The sequence below is a fragment of the Macaca fascicularis genome, chromosome 16 (assembly GCF_037993035.2).
Source record: "Macaca fascicularis isolate 582-1 chromosome 16, T2T-MFA8v1.1".
NCBI lineage: Eukaryota > Metazoa > Chordata > Mammalia > Primates > Cercopithecidae > Macaca > Macaca fascicularis.
The window spans coordinates 8,088,415-8,105,379 of NC_088390.1; the positions used below are offsets into that span (position 1 = coordinate 8,088,415).

Sequence of the window (16,965 nt, forward strand, 5' to 3'; positions counted from 1 at the left end):
CCATGACTCCATGACCCATGGACCATAACCTACAACCACGGGAGCCAGAGTCCAAGACTGAAGGAACGGGGCCCCCAGATGGGAAAGGTGAGGTCCACTGGTCTCCGGGCAGGACCTCACCAACAACCCACACTCCACCTCTGACCCCTCACAAACCTGCCGGTGGAGCTCTAGAGCAGGAGAGACTATTCCAGAATCACCAGTGGGTGTCTGGCCCCTAAGTTTTCTGGGAGCCCAGCTGTTCCTGTGCCAGGCCCAATGTCCCAGACAGGATGACCCGTAATGGACATCTGCTGTTCTGCCTTCCTACATCTGTCCTGCTGGGCATCCGGCAGCCATCTGTGCCCCATTCTGGCTAGAACTGACTGCTGACTTTCCCCTTCAGGCCAGCCCAGTCATTCCGTTCCTCTGGCCTCAAAGACAGACAGGTGAGCTGGGCCAGGCTGATGAAGCTCGGTGCTGGGACGTTGTTCGAAGCCATGGGGAGAAATTGTCTTGTTGGAGGTTGCTGAGAGGATGGAACATGGAGCGATCCTTGCCACCACAAAGACACAGCTGAACTGGCAGATGGAGGGAGACTAAGGCCTGATGGCTACTGTTTGAGCTGAGATACCTCACTGGGCCTAAAGCCAAGTCCAGCTGTTTAAGCAACATGGGCCAGCAAATTATTTTCTCTGCTTAAGTCAGGTTGCGTTGGGTTCTTTCTTTTCTTTCTTTCTTCCTTTCTTTCTTTTTTCTTTCTTTTCTCTGTTCATTCGTTCTTTCTTTCCTTTCTTTCCTTCCTTCCTTCCTCTTTCTTTCTTTCTTCCTTTCTTTCTTTTTCTTTCTTTCTTTCTTTCCTTTCCTTCTTTCTTTCTTTGCTTTCCTTCTTTCTTTCTTTCTCTTTCTTTTCCTTCCTTCATACCTCAAAACCCTTACGATGGCTGGTCACAGTGGCTCATGCCTATAATCCTAGCACTTTGTGTGGCTGAGGCGAGAGAATCACTAGAGCCTAGGAGTTCTAGACCAACCTGGGCAACATAGCAAAACCTTGTCTCTACAAAACACAAAAATTAGCCAAGCATGGTGGTGCACACCTTCTGTCCCAGCTACTCAGGAGGCTGAGGCAGGAGGGTCACTTGAGCCCTGGAGGTCAAGGTTGCAGCGAGCTGAGATCACACCACTGCATTCCAGAGTGAGACTGTCTCAGACAAACAAAAACCCTCGTGACGTTTTCATAGTGACGAAATATTGGTCCATTTGATTACAATGTGCTGATGGCTGCAAGTTCAACAGGAGGCTTTCCCATATACTCCACCTCCTCACCCAAACCACTATACCAAACAGACACCTGTCCATAGCCACGCACTTTATGGCCTCGCTTCAACATCATTACCTTTGTCACTGGCCAGCATGTCATCTCCTAGGCCTCTCTCTCAGCCCTGATCACCCACTCCTAAGCTGCATGCCTCCATCAGCATGTTCCTGTTGCAACTATCAACCAGGGGCCACCAAGGCCACAGGAGGCCACTGAGGCCACAGGGGTTCTCCTGCATTGACTGGCTGGTCCTCAACCACAGTCTCTGGGGTCACCTCCCCCAGGGCTTAGCCTTTATCCGAGGATATAGAGATGGACACCCAGAGCTCCTGCCACACTCTCTTCCAGGGCAGGGTTGAGGGCGGGGAAGGTCGGGGCCCCAGTGGAAACAAGACCTGAGGGACTGCATACCCAGCTTTGAAGGTCTGCACTGGAAGGCCCCAGCCTGCTTCAGGCCCTGAAAGGGCAACGAGGAGGGTCCAGTGCTGAGCCCTTATCCTCAATGATGCCAAGGGGTAGAAGACTTTCTGGCCCTTGGAGAAGAGGCCCAGCCATGGGGTGGCTGAAATGGATGATCTCAGATTATCTCAAGACCAGAGCTGATCCCAGAAACTGGTCCTTCCCTGAGTAAATGCTTCCCAGAGAAGGCCAGAGGACATGCTGTGATGATGCAGCTCTCCAAGATGCTCCTCTGGGAGCGAGAAGGGAGGCAGAACCGGAGGTCCTGTGCTCCTCTTTTGAAGAAGGGAGAGGTTTAAGGCCATCAGCATACTGAAGAGGAGAAGCCAGTACTATGAGGGAGACATGGGATGGGGTGACAGGGGAATGAGGCTCCTGTGTCCAGTGGGGATAGATCCAGGCATAGGGGAGGGATTGCCTTGGATGGGAAGAAGGGAAGCCTTTGAAAGGATTAGAATAGGACAGCTTGGGCCTGGGAGGAGCTGCAGATTCCAGGACTTTCCATCAAGGGTTTCTGTTTTTTCAAGAAAGTGGAAGGTGAGGTCATCTTCTGAGTGTATGGGGGAGGGAGGAACACTATTTTACTTGCTACCTGCTAGAAACCGGGCTAAGCACTTCATCTGATAAACCTCATTTGATACCTTGAGAATCTCACGAGGCATGTGCAGTTGGTCATTTGTATCCACGGGTTCTACATCCTCAGATTTTTTTTTTTTTTTTGGTGGGCGGACGGAATCTCGCTCTATCACCCAGACTGGAGTCCAATGGCATGATCTCAGTTCACTGTAACCTCTGCCTCCCAGGCTCAAGCGATTCTCCTGCCGCAGTCTCCTGAGTAGCTGGGGTTACAGGTGTGTGCCACGACGCCCAGCTATACATCCTCAGATTTAACCAACAGCAGATAGACAATATCTGAAAAACAAAACAAAACAAAAAATAACAATACAACAATAAAAATAATACAAATAAAAACAATACAATATAACAACTATTTGCATAGCATTTATATTGTATTAGGTAATCTAGAAAATATTTAAGGTACACAAGAGGTTGTACTTAAGTTACACGCAAATACTTCTGCACCATTTTATATCAGGAACTTTAGCATCCTCAGATTTTGGTATCCAACAGGGTCCCGGAACCAATCCCCTAAGGATACCCAAGGAAACTGTCTATTACACTTCTGTTTTACAGATGTTAACACTGAGGCTTAGAAAGGTCGTTTGGACAGCCCAAGGTCACAAAAGCTACTAAATGAGCATCAGGACTCTACTATTCCAAAGTCGTAAACTCTACACTATTAATAAAGAGGCAAGAACTGATGGGACCAAGTCCCTGAGGAAATAGAAGTAGCTCTGGACAACAGAAGGCAAACTTCTTCCTCTGAGCCAGGAGCAGGAGTAGGAGAGATGGAGTCCACAAGTATTGTTTGTTTGTTTGTTTGAGATGGAGTCTCATTCTGTCACCCAGGCTGGAGTGCAGTGACGTGGTCTTAGCTCACTGCAACCTCCACCTCCCAGGTTCAAGCAATTCTCCTGCCTCAGCCCCCCGAGTAGCTGGGATTACAGGTGTGCGCCACCACACCCAGCTAATTTTTGTATTTTTAGTGGAGACAGGATTTCACTATGTTGGCCAAGCTGGTCTTGAACTCTTGACCTCAGGTGATCTTCCTGCCTTGGCCTCCCAAGATGCTGGGATTACAGGCGTGAGCCACCGCGCCTGGCCAAGTCCACAAGTTTTTAATGGGAAGAAAAGGCTGCCAAAAAGCTTCCTTTCTGGTGTCATCAGGGACAAGGATGTCTGGCATGATTCGGAGAAGTAGACAGGGAGTCAGGTGAGAGTTTAAGGGGTCTTTGGTGAGGGTAGGGGACAGGAAGGGAGCTCAGTGGGGAGGGGGTCTCTGTGGAGTTCCAGATCTCCCAGGTCTTCAGCCTGCTGGAGCCCAGGATCCCTGAGTGTGGAGACCCTGAGGAAAGGGCCACTCTCTAGTGTCAAGCATTCTCGGCCTCAAGGATCCAGCCTGCAGCATGAGAGGGCAGTAATAATCCAAACAGCAACATACACAGGAGGGACATCAGAGGGCTGGGGGCAGCGGGTGGGTGCACAGGGAATGTGGAGGTGCCAGAGGCCTGAAGCCCATGGCAGCGCTGGGGCCTGTTCAGCCATTGCCAGAAGCCAGGGTGCCTTTCCCTGACCAGGGAAGACCCTGCCACTAGCCAAAGTCACCTGAGGCCTTGGACGCATTGGCTTTGCCTGTTCGGAAAATGTATAAGGGAATTACCAGACGGCTGAGAGGAGGCAGCTCTTCACCCAGGGCTGGGGGTTCTCACATTTGCAGAGGCCCCCACACTGCATGTGCTCTTTAGCATGGTTCAGCAGCCCCAGAGCAGGGGCCAGGGAGGGGAGTAGGGCTTAACCAGGGGCATCTGGGGCAAGACAGGGTGGCAGGAGGATTTAAGGGGTTAGGGAGAAAGTGAGGAAGTGCCTCAGACACTCGTTTTAAACCTACCGCCTGCAAGAAGTCTTCCTCAAATCACATGGGGGATATTGATTTTGTTTTCTATTACCTGAAAATCGTCTCCCCATCGTTTCTGAGAAATCCGCACTATCTCACAGCTCATTGGCATTGCCAACTTGCCTCCAGTGGGCACAGCCAGCCTAGCATCTTATATAAACCCTCCCCAGTGGACACAGGAAATTGGACCAGGGTGGGTTCCTGTCCCAAACTGGGTGGGTGAGAGCCCTTTGCTGGGGAACTTGGAGTTGTTGCAAAGACACCCCAAAACCGTCTGTCTACCTCTTAGAGAATCCATAAACACGATCTGTTACGGCATTCATTCTCTGCCATGGGAACTGGAAACAAAGAACTGGAAGAGAGAGAGGACAAAACAAACATGCAGAGAAGAGAGAAATGGAGAGAACTTCCTAAGTTCTTACAACACTCCAGTCTCTGCCTTTGGCTATCCCTGAGGCCCTGCTCGATCCCTGGCATTTTGTCCTTATGATAAATTCTCCTCATTGCTTAAGTTCTCTCTATTCTCTCTGTAGAGAGTAGAGAATTCCTTACAAACTTAAGAGTCCTAATGACTCGAATCTCCCCAACCGCTAGAGTATTTCAGTCCTGTCTCCCTTCTGTGATGGATCCACTATTGCCCTGAGCCATATTTCACCTTGAAGATGACACTAGGGGTTTCTTCTTTCCTCGGAGACAGTGTCTCACTCTGTCTCCCAGGAGAGAGTGCAGTACACCATCATTGCTCACTGCAGCCCTAACCTCCTGGGCTCAGGCGATCCTCCCACCTCAGCCTCCTGAGTAGCTAGAACTACAAGTGTGCACCACCACAACTGGCTACTGTTTTTAATTGTTATTTTTATAGAGACACGGTCTCACTATGTTTCCCAAGCTGATCTCAAACTCCTGGGCTCAAGTGAGCCTCTTGCCTCCCAAAGTGCTGGGAGTATAGACATGAGCCACTGCATCTGCACCCCCCCCCAACTTTTTTTTAATTAAAGGCAAGTTTATTCTTTTTGTACAAGTATCTTCAGGTACTTGTAATTTTACAGTTTATAGTTATACATATAATTTTAGATGATTAAGAAAGGGATCCATTTTATAAGTTGAAGAGGTCAAGATGAAAGTGTTTTTCCTTTTGACACATGGTTTTAAAGCCATGGTCTTTGCTATAGATATTAAAGCTCCAAATGAAAGTATGGTTCTCCATTCTACAGGAGAAGTCTATTTTCTTTTGTTTCCAGCAAAGCTTTCAGCCCGCAGCCTCTATCATGGCACTAACTAGCTATACATGAGTGACTGGAACACACCTCTCTACAACTGGCCCAGTCCCCAACGGGTATGTTGAAAGAGGCTGTCTTTTAGGACCCTATAATAAAGGAATCCTTTATCAAAGGACATGCCCAAACCAGGTGCAACAATCCCACAGACTCTACTAATGCACACTTTATTGCCAGGGACAGTGACATTCATGGAGAGCAGAACAGAATCCTCCTCATTTACTAGAAGCAGCCAAATTCTCAATCTCTTCCAAAGGGAATGAAGATCCAGCATGCTCCTCTGCCACTCCTCTCATGAGCAGGTAGGAGAGTGGGCACTCACTGGGCAGAGCCAGAGAGGAGGGGCAGCCATCAAGGAGAAAGAGGATGAAGCTAGGTTCCATCTTCTATGTCAACTTCAACCAGTTGGTTGTGCCTGTCTAGAGTGCTATGATGACAAAGAATCTGAGGCCACTTTCAGGTTCAAAAAGAATTCATGGGTTGATTAACAATGTCTGCCATGGGCATGGATTGGGGAGGGGCTGAGTGCTCACCATGTATATTCACTGACATTGCCATACATACAGCACACAGCTCATTGCCACCCCTGTAGACACTCGTAAGGCATACTTGTTGAATGAATACATGACAAGAATGATTATCTAAGGGACCCCTTAGGTGGGATGAGTGACAGGGATGCAGGACACGAAAGGTGTGAGGAGGAATAGAACAGATAAGACAGAGACATGTGATGCTCTCGGTTCAGGAATCAAATACACAGGTTTGAGAGACCTCTGTATTCATCAGGATGCTTCTGATCTAAAGGGTTTCAATTTTCTTATAAAGGAAACATTTGCTTCATGTAACCAAACAAAAGAGACCAAGAATAGGTCTTGCTTCAGGTATGGGTGCATCCAGGAGCTCACGCACCGTATCTCTACATGCTACTCAGCTGTGCTTTCCTCTGTGTTGTCTTCATTCTCAGGGGGGCTCTCCTGAAATGGTCACAGAAATAGCCAGCAACCATTTCAAGGCTTGCATACATACTATAATCTTAGCAACTAAAACAAACAAACAAAAAATCCCAGGGCTGATTTTTTGTTGTTGTCTGTTTGTTTTTAAAGATGGGGTCTTGCTCTGTTGCAAGTGTACAGAGTGTTACACTCACTCTGCAACCTCAAATTCCTGGGCTCAAACTATCCTCCTGCCTCAGCCTCCCAAGTAGCTGGGAATACAGGCATGTGCCACCATCCCCAGATAATTTCCAAGTGCTGCCTAATTTTGCCCAAACTGGATCATGTGCCCACCCCTGGAGCCAGAGAGAGAAGTGAGCTCCACTGTAATCATGTGGGCTGAGAATGAGGAAGGGGTTATTCTTTACAGGAAAATGGGGATGTTGCTACCTGAATAAGGGGAATGGGTGCTGCCATCACATACTTTCCATTATATTCCCTCAGGCTGTGGGTTTTTCCCATCAAATCAGTAGCTACTGGAGAGCAAGGATGTTGTCCTGTTTATCCTTTCATCCCCAGCACCCCACACAAGACCTGACCCAGAAGTTTCCAGACCCCTCCTAGCTGATTCAAGACCTCATCCATGTCTTACTGACAGAGTGAAATGACCAGGAAGGAGCTCTCACACCATCCCTGCCCTCCAGCCCACAGATCCTTCTGTGACGATACCCATCTGTCCAGCCTCCTGCCTATTATGATGGAAGATGTGTTCCTCATCTGCTGTGAGAGTGGTTTGCTGCCCAGCCTTTGTTCCCCATCTTCCTGGTATCAACCCCTCGGATTTCCTTTATGAAACTACCCATTCCTATTCTCAGCCATGTGATCTGAATGAGACCGACTCCATCCCCAATTCCAAGGATACACCATGGTTGGCTTAAACCTTTCCATATATTCCCTGCTCCTGGCCACACTGGTCAGTTCAGGGATCACAGTGATCAATGAAAAATGACCCAGGGGACAGCCACCTGCCAGAGTTTTGGAAAAGAGAAGCGTCAACCCTCCTCCTCAGGTGCTACCAGAAAAAAACTCCCTCTCTTCTCCTGGTTGGTGTGGCATGAGGACTTGAGTTCTGGAACTACTTCCAGAACAGCAGCCCTGGGTAGAGTCCAAGATTGAAGTCAACACTACAGGAGGCAGAAAGAAGAGACCAAACGACGTCAGGGCCTTAGTCATCTCTGGGGCAGTCGTGCTGTAACCACAAGGCTGGGGAGGCAGAGAACAGTATTGTCACCCTCAGCTTAGACCAAACATGATTCAGCACTGGGGCTGGCCACCTTCCTGCCCTGAAGCAAATTTTGGTTTGATGAGGAAGGCAGAAGGTAGAATGACATTAGGGCGGGTAATTCATTGTGTCTGTCACACACCCTACCTTTGCTACTGTAGTTACTGATAACCAACTGTATTGGGAAAGTCAGTTTCAGTTGGAATTTTCTGTTGCTTGAACTTCAGCCTTACTTGTTGCCAGCATCCTTACTTGGGCTCTGGGGCTGCCATTTTCACTTTCTTGGGTTTTCACTTCTGAAATGGGCTCTTCTCCCTCCTGCATCAACTTTCCTCCCTCGTTCCCAAGAAGATATAAACACGCTTCAGGGCCAGCAGTTCTGAATGGTGGCTGCACACTGGAATATCCAGAAAACTTTAAAAAATGCTTAATACTGGCCGGGCGTGGTGGCTCACGCCTGTAATCCCAGCACTTTGGGAGGCCGAGACGGGCGGATCACGAGGTCAGGAGATCGAGACCATCCTGGCTAACATGGTGAAACCCCGTCTCTACTAAAAATACAAAAAAACTAGCCGGGTGTGGTGGCGGGCGCCTGTAGTCCCAGCTACTCGGGAGGCTGAGGCAGGAGAATGGCGTGAACCCGGGAGGCGGAGCTTGCAGTGAGCCAAGATCACGCCACCACACTCCAGCCTGGGCGACTGAGCAAGACTCTGTCTCAAAAAAAAAAAGAAAAAAAAATGCATAATACCTGGGTCCAATGCACGGAATCTGGGGAGGGACCTAGGCATTGCTTTTTATATTGCCCAGGCTGGTCTCAAACTCCTGGCCTCAATCTCCTGCCTTGAAACCACAAAGTGTTGGGATTACAGGTGTGAGCCACCATGGCTGGCCACAATTTCTTTTTATAACTTTACAAGTTTGGGCCGGGCGCAGTGGCTCAAGCCTGTAATCCCAGCACTTTGGGAGACCGAGACAGGTGGATCACGAGGTCAGGAGATCGAGACCATCCTGGCTAATATGGTGAAACCCCGTCTCTACTAAAAAATACAAAAAACTAGCCGGGCGAGGTGGTGGGCGCCTGTAGTCCCAGCTACTCGGGAGGCTGAGGCAGGAGAATGGCGTAAACCCGGGAGGCGGAGCTTGCAGTGAGCTGAGATCCGGCCACTGCACTCCAGCCTGGGCGACAAAGCGAGACTCCGTCTCAAAAAAAAAAAAAAAAAAATAATAATAATAATAACTTTACAAGTTTGAAAAAACAAATAAGATAATGCAAAACAAAATTAAAATGAATGCAAACATTTTATCAAAGGCCTATCTCATTCTGCTTAGACCTATCTTACGATTCTCCACAAAATTCAGCTAAGAAGACTTAAGTTTTACCTCCTCCAAGGTACTCCCTGCTTCAGCAGAAGTATGTAGAAAACAGCAAAAGGCGCTAGAATGGGGCTATGGATGCAACCGGTAGGGAATTAGAGGTGGAGAAGAGCAACAGGTTGATCTTCTAGGTTATTATGGATAAAAGTGGAAGACTGAGCACAAACATTGACTTTTTCTCCCTCCAAAACCCCATTCAAATGGCAGTAAAAGAATTTTTTTTTTCTTTTTTTTGAGGTGAAGTTTTACTCTTGTTGCCCAGGCTGGAGTGCAATGGCACGATCTCGGCTCACCACAACCTCTGCCTCCCAGGTTCAAGTGATTCTCCTGCCTCAGCCTCCCAAGCAGCTGGGATTACAGGCATGTGTTACCACACCCGGCTAATTTTTTGGATTTTTAGTAGAGACAGGGTTTCTCCATGTTAGTCTGGTTTTGAACTCCCGACCTCAGGTGATCCTCCCACCTTGGCCTCCCAAGGTGCTGGGATTACAGGCGTGAGCCACTGCGCCCAGCCAATAATTTTTTTTTTTTTCTAATGGTGTTGTGGTCCAGGTGCAGTGGCTCACACCGGTAATCCTAGCACTTTGGGAAGCTGAGGCAAGAGAATTACTTTAGCCTAGGAGTTCGAAACTAGCCTGGGCAATGTAGGGAGACCCAGTCTCTACAAAAAAAAATTTAAAAATTAGCTAGGCATGGTGGCACATGCCTGTGGTCCCAGCTCCTCAAAAGGCTGAGGTAGGAGGATTGCTTGAGCCTGGAAGGTTGAGGCTGCAGTGAGCCGTGATTATGCCACTGCACTCCAGCCTGGGTGACAGAGGAGACCCTGTCTCAAAAACAAAACAATGGCTCAAGCCTGTAATCCCAGCACTTTGGGAGGCCGAGACGGGTGGATCACGAGGTCAGGAGATCGAGACCATCCTGGCTAACATGGTGAAACCCCGTCTCTACTAAAAAATACAAAAAACTAGCCGGGCGAGGTGGTGGCGCCTGTGGTCCCAGCTACTCGGGAGGCTGAGGCAGGAGAATGGCGTGAACCCGGGAGGCGGAGCTTGCGGTGAGCCAAGATCGCACCACTCACTCCAGCCTGGGCGACAGAGCAAGACTCCGTCTCCAAAAAAAAAAAAAAACAACAAAAGTGGTGTGGTAGATTAAACATGTACACTGATTCTTTCCTCCTCCTTCTATCAAGAGGGTCTATCACAGACTAGCCCAGAGTCCATTTCCCTCCCACGTGGACTCTGGGCTGGTCTGTGACTTGCTTTGACCCGTGGGATGCATCAAAAGTGACACTGCGCCAGCTCCTGGTCTGGGCTGCAAGAGGCCTCTGGGATCCGTGCACCATGTAGCGAAGTTCAGGAAGGATTATTAAATGATGAGTGTCCACGTGGAGAAAGACCCAGCCGGCCCCCAGCCATTCTGGACATGTGAGTGGAACTATTCTTGGATATTCCAGAGCCAGCCTATCTCCCAGGCAAATGTAGTTGCAGGAAGGACTCCAGCGGACACTACATGCAGCCCTGCCCAAATTGCAAAATCATCTGCAAATACGTGGTTCTTGGTGTTTTAAGCTACTACAGTTTACAGTAGTTTATTCTGCAGCAATAGAAAATAAGCACATGCCACAAATATCAGAAACAAACAGGCTGGGCGCAGCGACTCACGCCTATAATCCCAGCACTTTGGAAGGCCGAGGAGGGTGGATCACCTGAGGTCAGGAGTTCAAGACCAGCCTGGCCAACATGGTGAACCCCGTCTCTACTAAGAATACAAAAATTAGCTGGGCATGGTGCCGCACGCCTGTAGTCCCAGCTATTCAGGAGGCTGAAGCCAGATAATCGCTTGAACCAGCGGCGCGGTGTCCGGAGCTGTACGCCCCGGCCATAGCGAATAATAATTAATGATTAAAACGCCTGAGCTCTATTCATTTCCACCTTCTACCTCCTCCCTATCTTTGCCTTTTTTCCCCTGTACTAATACCTCGTTAAAGATGGCGCTCTTCCTGCTTCTTCTTCACTCACTTTTCCCACGCCTGGGAAAATTGTTACTTAATAGCACAAGCGCAACATGACGTCAGACGGAGAAACCGAAACTAACCTGGCCACGCCTTCGGCAATGAGATCATTTCCGCCTTAGCCCAACCCCTTCCCTTCCAAGTGTATATAAGGCAGTGCATTACCTCCATTAAACGAGACTTGATCAGAGCACTGTCTTGTCTCCATTTCTCGTGTTTCTTGTTCCCCAAATTCCCACCCCCTCCTCCAGGGCCTGCTCTGACTATCCCGCGGGCCGGGATACGTGGCGCCCGAACAGGGACCTGGAAACGAGGGACTCCGTGAGGAAGAGGACGCCAAAGGATGGTCGACCGCTAACGAAGACAAAAGGAGTCAAACTCTTCCGATCACCGCGGGAACCTGCCGCGTCAGAATCGAAGGTAAGTGACGCGTCTGAAATGGGACAAGAATTAAGCCAACATCAAATATATGTAGGCCAATTAAAAGAGGCTTTAAAGATACGAGGAGTAAAGGTTAAAGGTAATGATTTGTTTAAATTTTTTGATTTTGTAAAAGACACTCAGGCCCAAATGCAATATGACCCTGGACTGTTCTCACAAATCCAGGCTGCTGCTACAAAAGCCTGGAGAAAACTTCCCGTTAAAGGAGATCCGGGGGCCTCGCTCACAGCGGTTAAACAAGGACCCGATGAGCCATTTTCAGACTTTGTGCATAGACTTATGACCATGGCAGGTAGAATCTTTGGAAATGCAGAAACGGGTGTAGATTATGTTAAACAGTTAGCTTATGAAAATGCTAACCCCGCCTGCCAAGCGGCAATCAGACCTTATCGAAAGAAAACAGATTTAACAGGATACATTCGCCTTTGTTCAGATATTGGGCCCTCATATCAACAAGGCCTAGCAATGGCCGCCGCTTTTAGTGGCCAAACAGTAAGAGACTTCCTCATTAACAAAGGTAAAGATAAAGGGGAATGTTTTAGATGCGGTAAAAGGGGACACTTTGCAAAAGATTGCTGTGAAAACCAAAATAAGAGTCCAGAAGCAAAAATCCCAGGCCTTTGCCCAAGGTGTAAAAGAGGAAGGCACTGGGCAAACGAATGTAAATCTAAAACTGACAGTCAAGGAAATCCTTTACCCCCCAGGCAGGGAAACGGGATGAGGGGCCAGCCTCAGGCCCCGAAACAAGCATATGGGGCAGTCAGCTTTGTTCCAGCCAGCAACAGCAATCCATTTCAAAACTTAGTAGAGCAACCCCAGGAAGTGCAGGATTGGACCTCAGTTCCACCTCCCACACAATATTAACACCTGAAATGGGACCGCAAACCTTAAATACCGGAATATATGGACCCTTACCACCTAACACTTTTGGGCTACTTTTAGGAAGAAGTAGTGTCACCATGAGAGGCTTACAAGTCCTCCCTGGAGTTATTGATAATGATTATGAAGGAGAAATTAAAATTATGGCCAGAGCTATTGATAGTATTATTACTGTCCCTCAAGGAGTTAGAATAGCTCAGTTACTCCTGCTACCTTTGGTTAAAACAGATAATAATATCCAATACTCTAATAGAAATAGAAAAGGTTTCGGATCATCAGATATATATTGGGTGCAACCAATTACAAATCAAAAACCCTCTCTAACCTTATGGTTAGACAGGAAGGCATTCACTGGACTAATAGACACAGGGGCTGATGTAACTATCATTAAACAGGAAGATTGGCCCTCTCATTGGCCTACTACAGAAACTTTAACTCACTTGAGAGGAATTGGACAAAGCAGTAATCCTAAACAAAGTTCTAAATACCTAACATGGACAGATAAAGAAAACAATTCAGGCCTCATTAAGCCATTTGTCATCCCTTACCTACCTGTTAACCTTTGGGGGCGAGATCTGCTCTCTCAAATAAAAATTATAATGTGTAGTCCAAATGATATAGTTACTGCACAAATGTTAACTCAAGGATACACCCCTGGTAAAGGTCTTGGAAAAGGAGAGAACAGTATCCCACAGCCTATACTGGTTTCAGGACAACTTGATAAAAAGGGGTTTGGAAATTTTTAGCTCAGGCCACTGACATACCTGCACCCCAAAGGTGCGCTGACCCCATTACTTGGAAGTCAGATGAGCCCGTTTGGGTTGATCAGTGGCCTTTACTCAATGATAAACTAAGTGCTGCCCAACAGTTAGTGCAGGAACAACTAGCAGCAGGACATATTGAGGAAAGTAATTCCCCGTGGAATACACCTATTTTTGTTATTAAAAAGAAGTCTGGTAAATGGAGACTCTTACAAGATTTAAGAGCAGTAAATATCACTATGATCCTTATGGGTGCCTTACAACCAGGATTGCCTTCACCGGTTGCGATTCCTCAAAAATATTTTAAAATCATTATTGACCTTAAAGATTGCTTTTTTACAATTCCCCTTCACCCTGCTGACCAGAAAAGATTTGCCTTTAGTCTTCCATCTACAAATTTTAAACAACCAATGAAGCGCTATCAATGGAAAGTCTTACCTCAGGGTATGGCCAATAGTCCTACCTTGTGTCAAAAATATGTAGCTGCCGCTATAGAGCCAGTCAGAAAAACATGGGCACAAATGTATATTATACATTATATGGATGATATTTTAATAACAGGAGAAATTGGCGAACAAGTCTTACAGTGCTTCGCCCAACTCAAACAAGAGTTAACAGCAGCCGGACTACAAATAGCCCCAGAAAAAGTACAATTACAAGATCCATACACTTATCTTGGTTTCCAAATTAATGGACCCAAAATCATTAATCAAAAGGCCGTTATACGTCGTGATCATTTAAAAACTTTAAATGATTTCCAAAAATTACTGGGAGACATAAATTGGCTTCGACCGTACTTAAAGCTCACCACAGGAGAGTTAAAACCTCTTTTCGATATATTAAAAGGAGACTCTAATCCAAAATCCCCCAGGTCCATTACTAAAGAAGCATTAATAACACTCCAACAGGTAGAACATGCCATTGCAACACAATTTGTTACCAGTATTGATTATTCTCAGCCATTAATATTCCTTATTTTTAACACAACAATAACCCCTACTGGCCTATTTTGGCAGAACAATCCCATTATGTGGGTACACCTGCCCTCCTCCCCTAAAAAGGTTTTGTTGCCTTATTATGATGCCATAGCTGATCTAATTATCTTGGGAAGAGAAAACAGTAGAAAATACTTTGGAATAGAACCCTCTACCATTATACAGCCCTACACTCAATCACGCATCCATTGGCTGTTACAAAATACGGAAGCCTGGCCAATTGCTTGCGCTTCTTATACTGGCGCGATTGACAACCATTACCCACCTAACAAACTTATTCAATTTTGCAAACTTCATGCGTTTGTATTTCCCCATATTACCAGTAAAGAACCTCTCAATGACGCATTACTAATTTTCACTGATGGATCTTCCACAGGACTTGCCGCTTATACTTACAATAATGTAGTCGTTAAATTCCAGACCACTTATACATCAGCTCAGCTGGTCGAATTGCAAGCTATAATTGCAGCACTATCAGCTTTTCCTTGTCAGCCACTTAACATTTATACAGACAGCACCTACCTGGCTCATTCAATACCCCTCTTAGAGACCGTGTCTCAAATTAAACATATTTCAGACACAGCTAACCTATTTTTACAATGTCAACAACTTATCCGAAAAAGGACTACTCCCTTTTTTCTTGGGCATATTAGAGCACATTCAGGATTACCGGGACCTTTAACACAAGGTAACACAACAGCTGACACGGCAACAAAAACCATAGCCACAGTCACTACAGACAATTTGCAACAAGCACAAAAAGCACATGCCTTACATCATTTAAACGCCCAAACCTTAAGACTTATGTTTAAACTTACCAGAGAACAAGCTCGACAAATAGTTAAACAATGCGCCAACTGCATAACATATTTACCTGTTCCCCATCTAGGAGTTAACCCCCGAGGACTCATCCCCAACGAAATTTGGCAAATGGACGTTACTCACCACTTAGAATTCGGTCAACTAAAATATATCCATGTATGCATAGACACCTATAGTGGATTCATCAGTGCAACTCTCCAAACAGGAGAGGCCACCAAACATGTCATAGCTCATTTATTACACTGCTTTTCCATCTTAGGAATACCCAAACAAATCAAAACAGATAATGGCCCCGGTTATATAGCCAAAACCTTCTTACAATTTTGTAATACCCTACAAATTAAACATACCACAGGCATTCCCTATAATCCCCAAGGACAAGGTATAGTAGAAAGAGCTCATCTGTCATTAAAAACTATTATCACAAAATTAAAAGGGGGGAGCTGGTACCCCGTGAAGGGTACCCCCAGAAACATACTCAATCATGCCCTGTTTATCCTTAATTTTTTAAATTTGGACAGTCATGGAAAATCGGCTGCCGACCGTTTCTGGCATCCTGAATCTCAAAAACAGTTTGCAATGGTAAAATGGAAAGATCCACTTGATAGTTCATGGCATGGCCCGGATCCAGTTTTAATTTGGGGAAGAGGCTCAGTGTGCATCTTCTCACAAAAAAATGATGCAGCCAGATGGCTGCCTGAAAGATTGGTAAGACAAATAAATCATAACCATTGTCAGTCCAGGGAAGATAAATCTCCCTGAGAAGTTCTTTCCTTCTTGTTTTTCAGAAAATGAAGCCTAACATGAAATTCCTTTGGAGAATAATCGCTCTATATAACATAGTGACAGTCTATGCAGGTTTTGGTGACCCTCGTAAGGCAAAAGAATTATTACGAAAACAATACGGCCAGCCTTGTGACTGCAGAGGGGGACAAATATCTGAACCTCCGTCAGATAGAATCACCCAGGTGACCTGCACGGGCAAGACAGCTTACCTAATGCCAAACCAGTTATGGAAATGTAAGTCTACCCCAAGAGATACCTCACCTAGCGGGCCGCTCCTAGAATGCCCTTGTAGCTCTTTCCAATCTTCTGTACATAGTTCCTGTTATACCTCCTATCAACAATGCAAACCAGGCAATAGAACATATTATACGGCCACGTTACTAAAAACACAAACTGGAGGCATCAATGACGTACAAGTATTAGGATCCACTAATAAACTTGTATAATCTCCTTGTAACGGCCAAAAAGGAAAGCCTGTTTGTTGGAGCACTACCGCCCCCGTTCACATTTCTGATGGAGGAGGCCCATTAGATACTGCAAGAATTAAAACCGTCCAGAAAAAATTAGAAGAAATTCATAAAGCTCAATATCCTGAACTTCAATATCACCCTTTAGCCCTGCCTGAGCTTAGAGATAATTTTAGGCTCGATGCCCAAACCTTTGATATCCTCAATGCTACTTACAATTTACTTCAAATGTCCAATACAAGCCTGGCCCATGATTGTTGGCTTTGTCTTAAAATGGGCCCCCCTATTCCTCTAGCCATACCTAACCTTTCATTGCCCTATGTCAATTACTCAAATGAATCCTTAGTAAATAATTCCTGTCCTATTACCCCCCCCCCTTAGTTCAACCGATGACGTTTTCTAATTCCTCTTGCCTCTTTTCACCATCATATAATAACACTAAAGAAATTGATTTAGGCTATGTTGTGTTTGGCAACTGTACTTCCATAATCAATGCCACCAACCCTTTGTGTGCTATAAATGGCTCGGTTTTCATCTGTGGAAACAACATGGCATATACTTATCTACCTACAAATTGGACAGGGCTTTGTGTTCTGGCCACTCTTCTCCCCGACATTGATATCATCCCTGGAGATGAACCTATCCCCATCCCCGCTATTGAACATTT

General features: G+C 46.4%; 2 long non-coding RNA genes across 2 annotated transcripts in view; one reads left to right on the forward strand and one right to left on the reverse strand.

Moving 5' to 3' along the window:
- Positions 1–761: 761 nt before the first annotated feature.
- Positions 762–16,965, reverse strand: part of LOC123569440 (uncharacterized) — a 36,204-nt gene continuing 20,000 nt past the window's right edge. Inside the window, exon 3 of the long non-coding RNA XR_006693131.3 lies at positions 762–2,668. This is a non-coding gene — a long non-coding RNA (uncharacterized lncRNA). The remainder of the gene's footprint in view (positions 2,669–16,965) is intronic.
- LOC135967931 (uncharacterized) lies at positions 11,303–16,745 on the forward strand. Its single transcript, XR_010582259.2, has 2 exons — positions 11,303–11,567; positions 15,834–16,745. It is a non-coding gene; the product is annotated as an uncharacterized lncRNA (long non-coding RNA).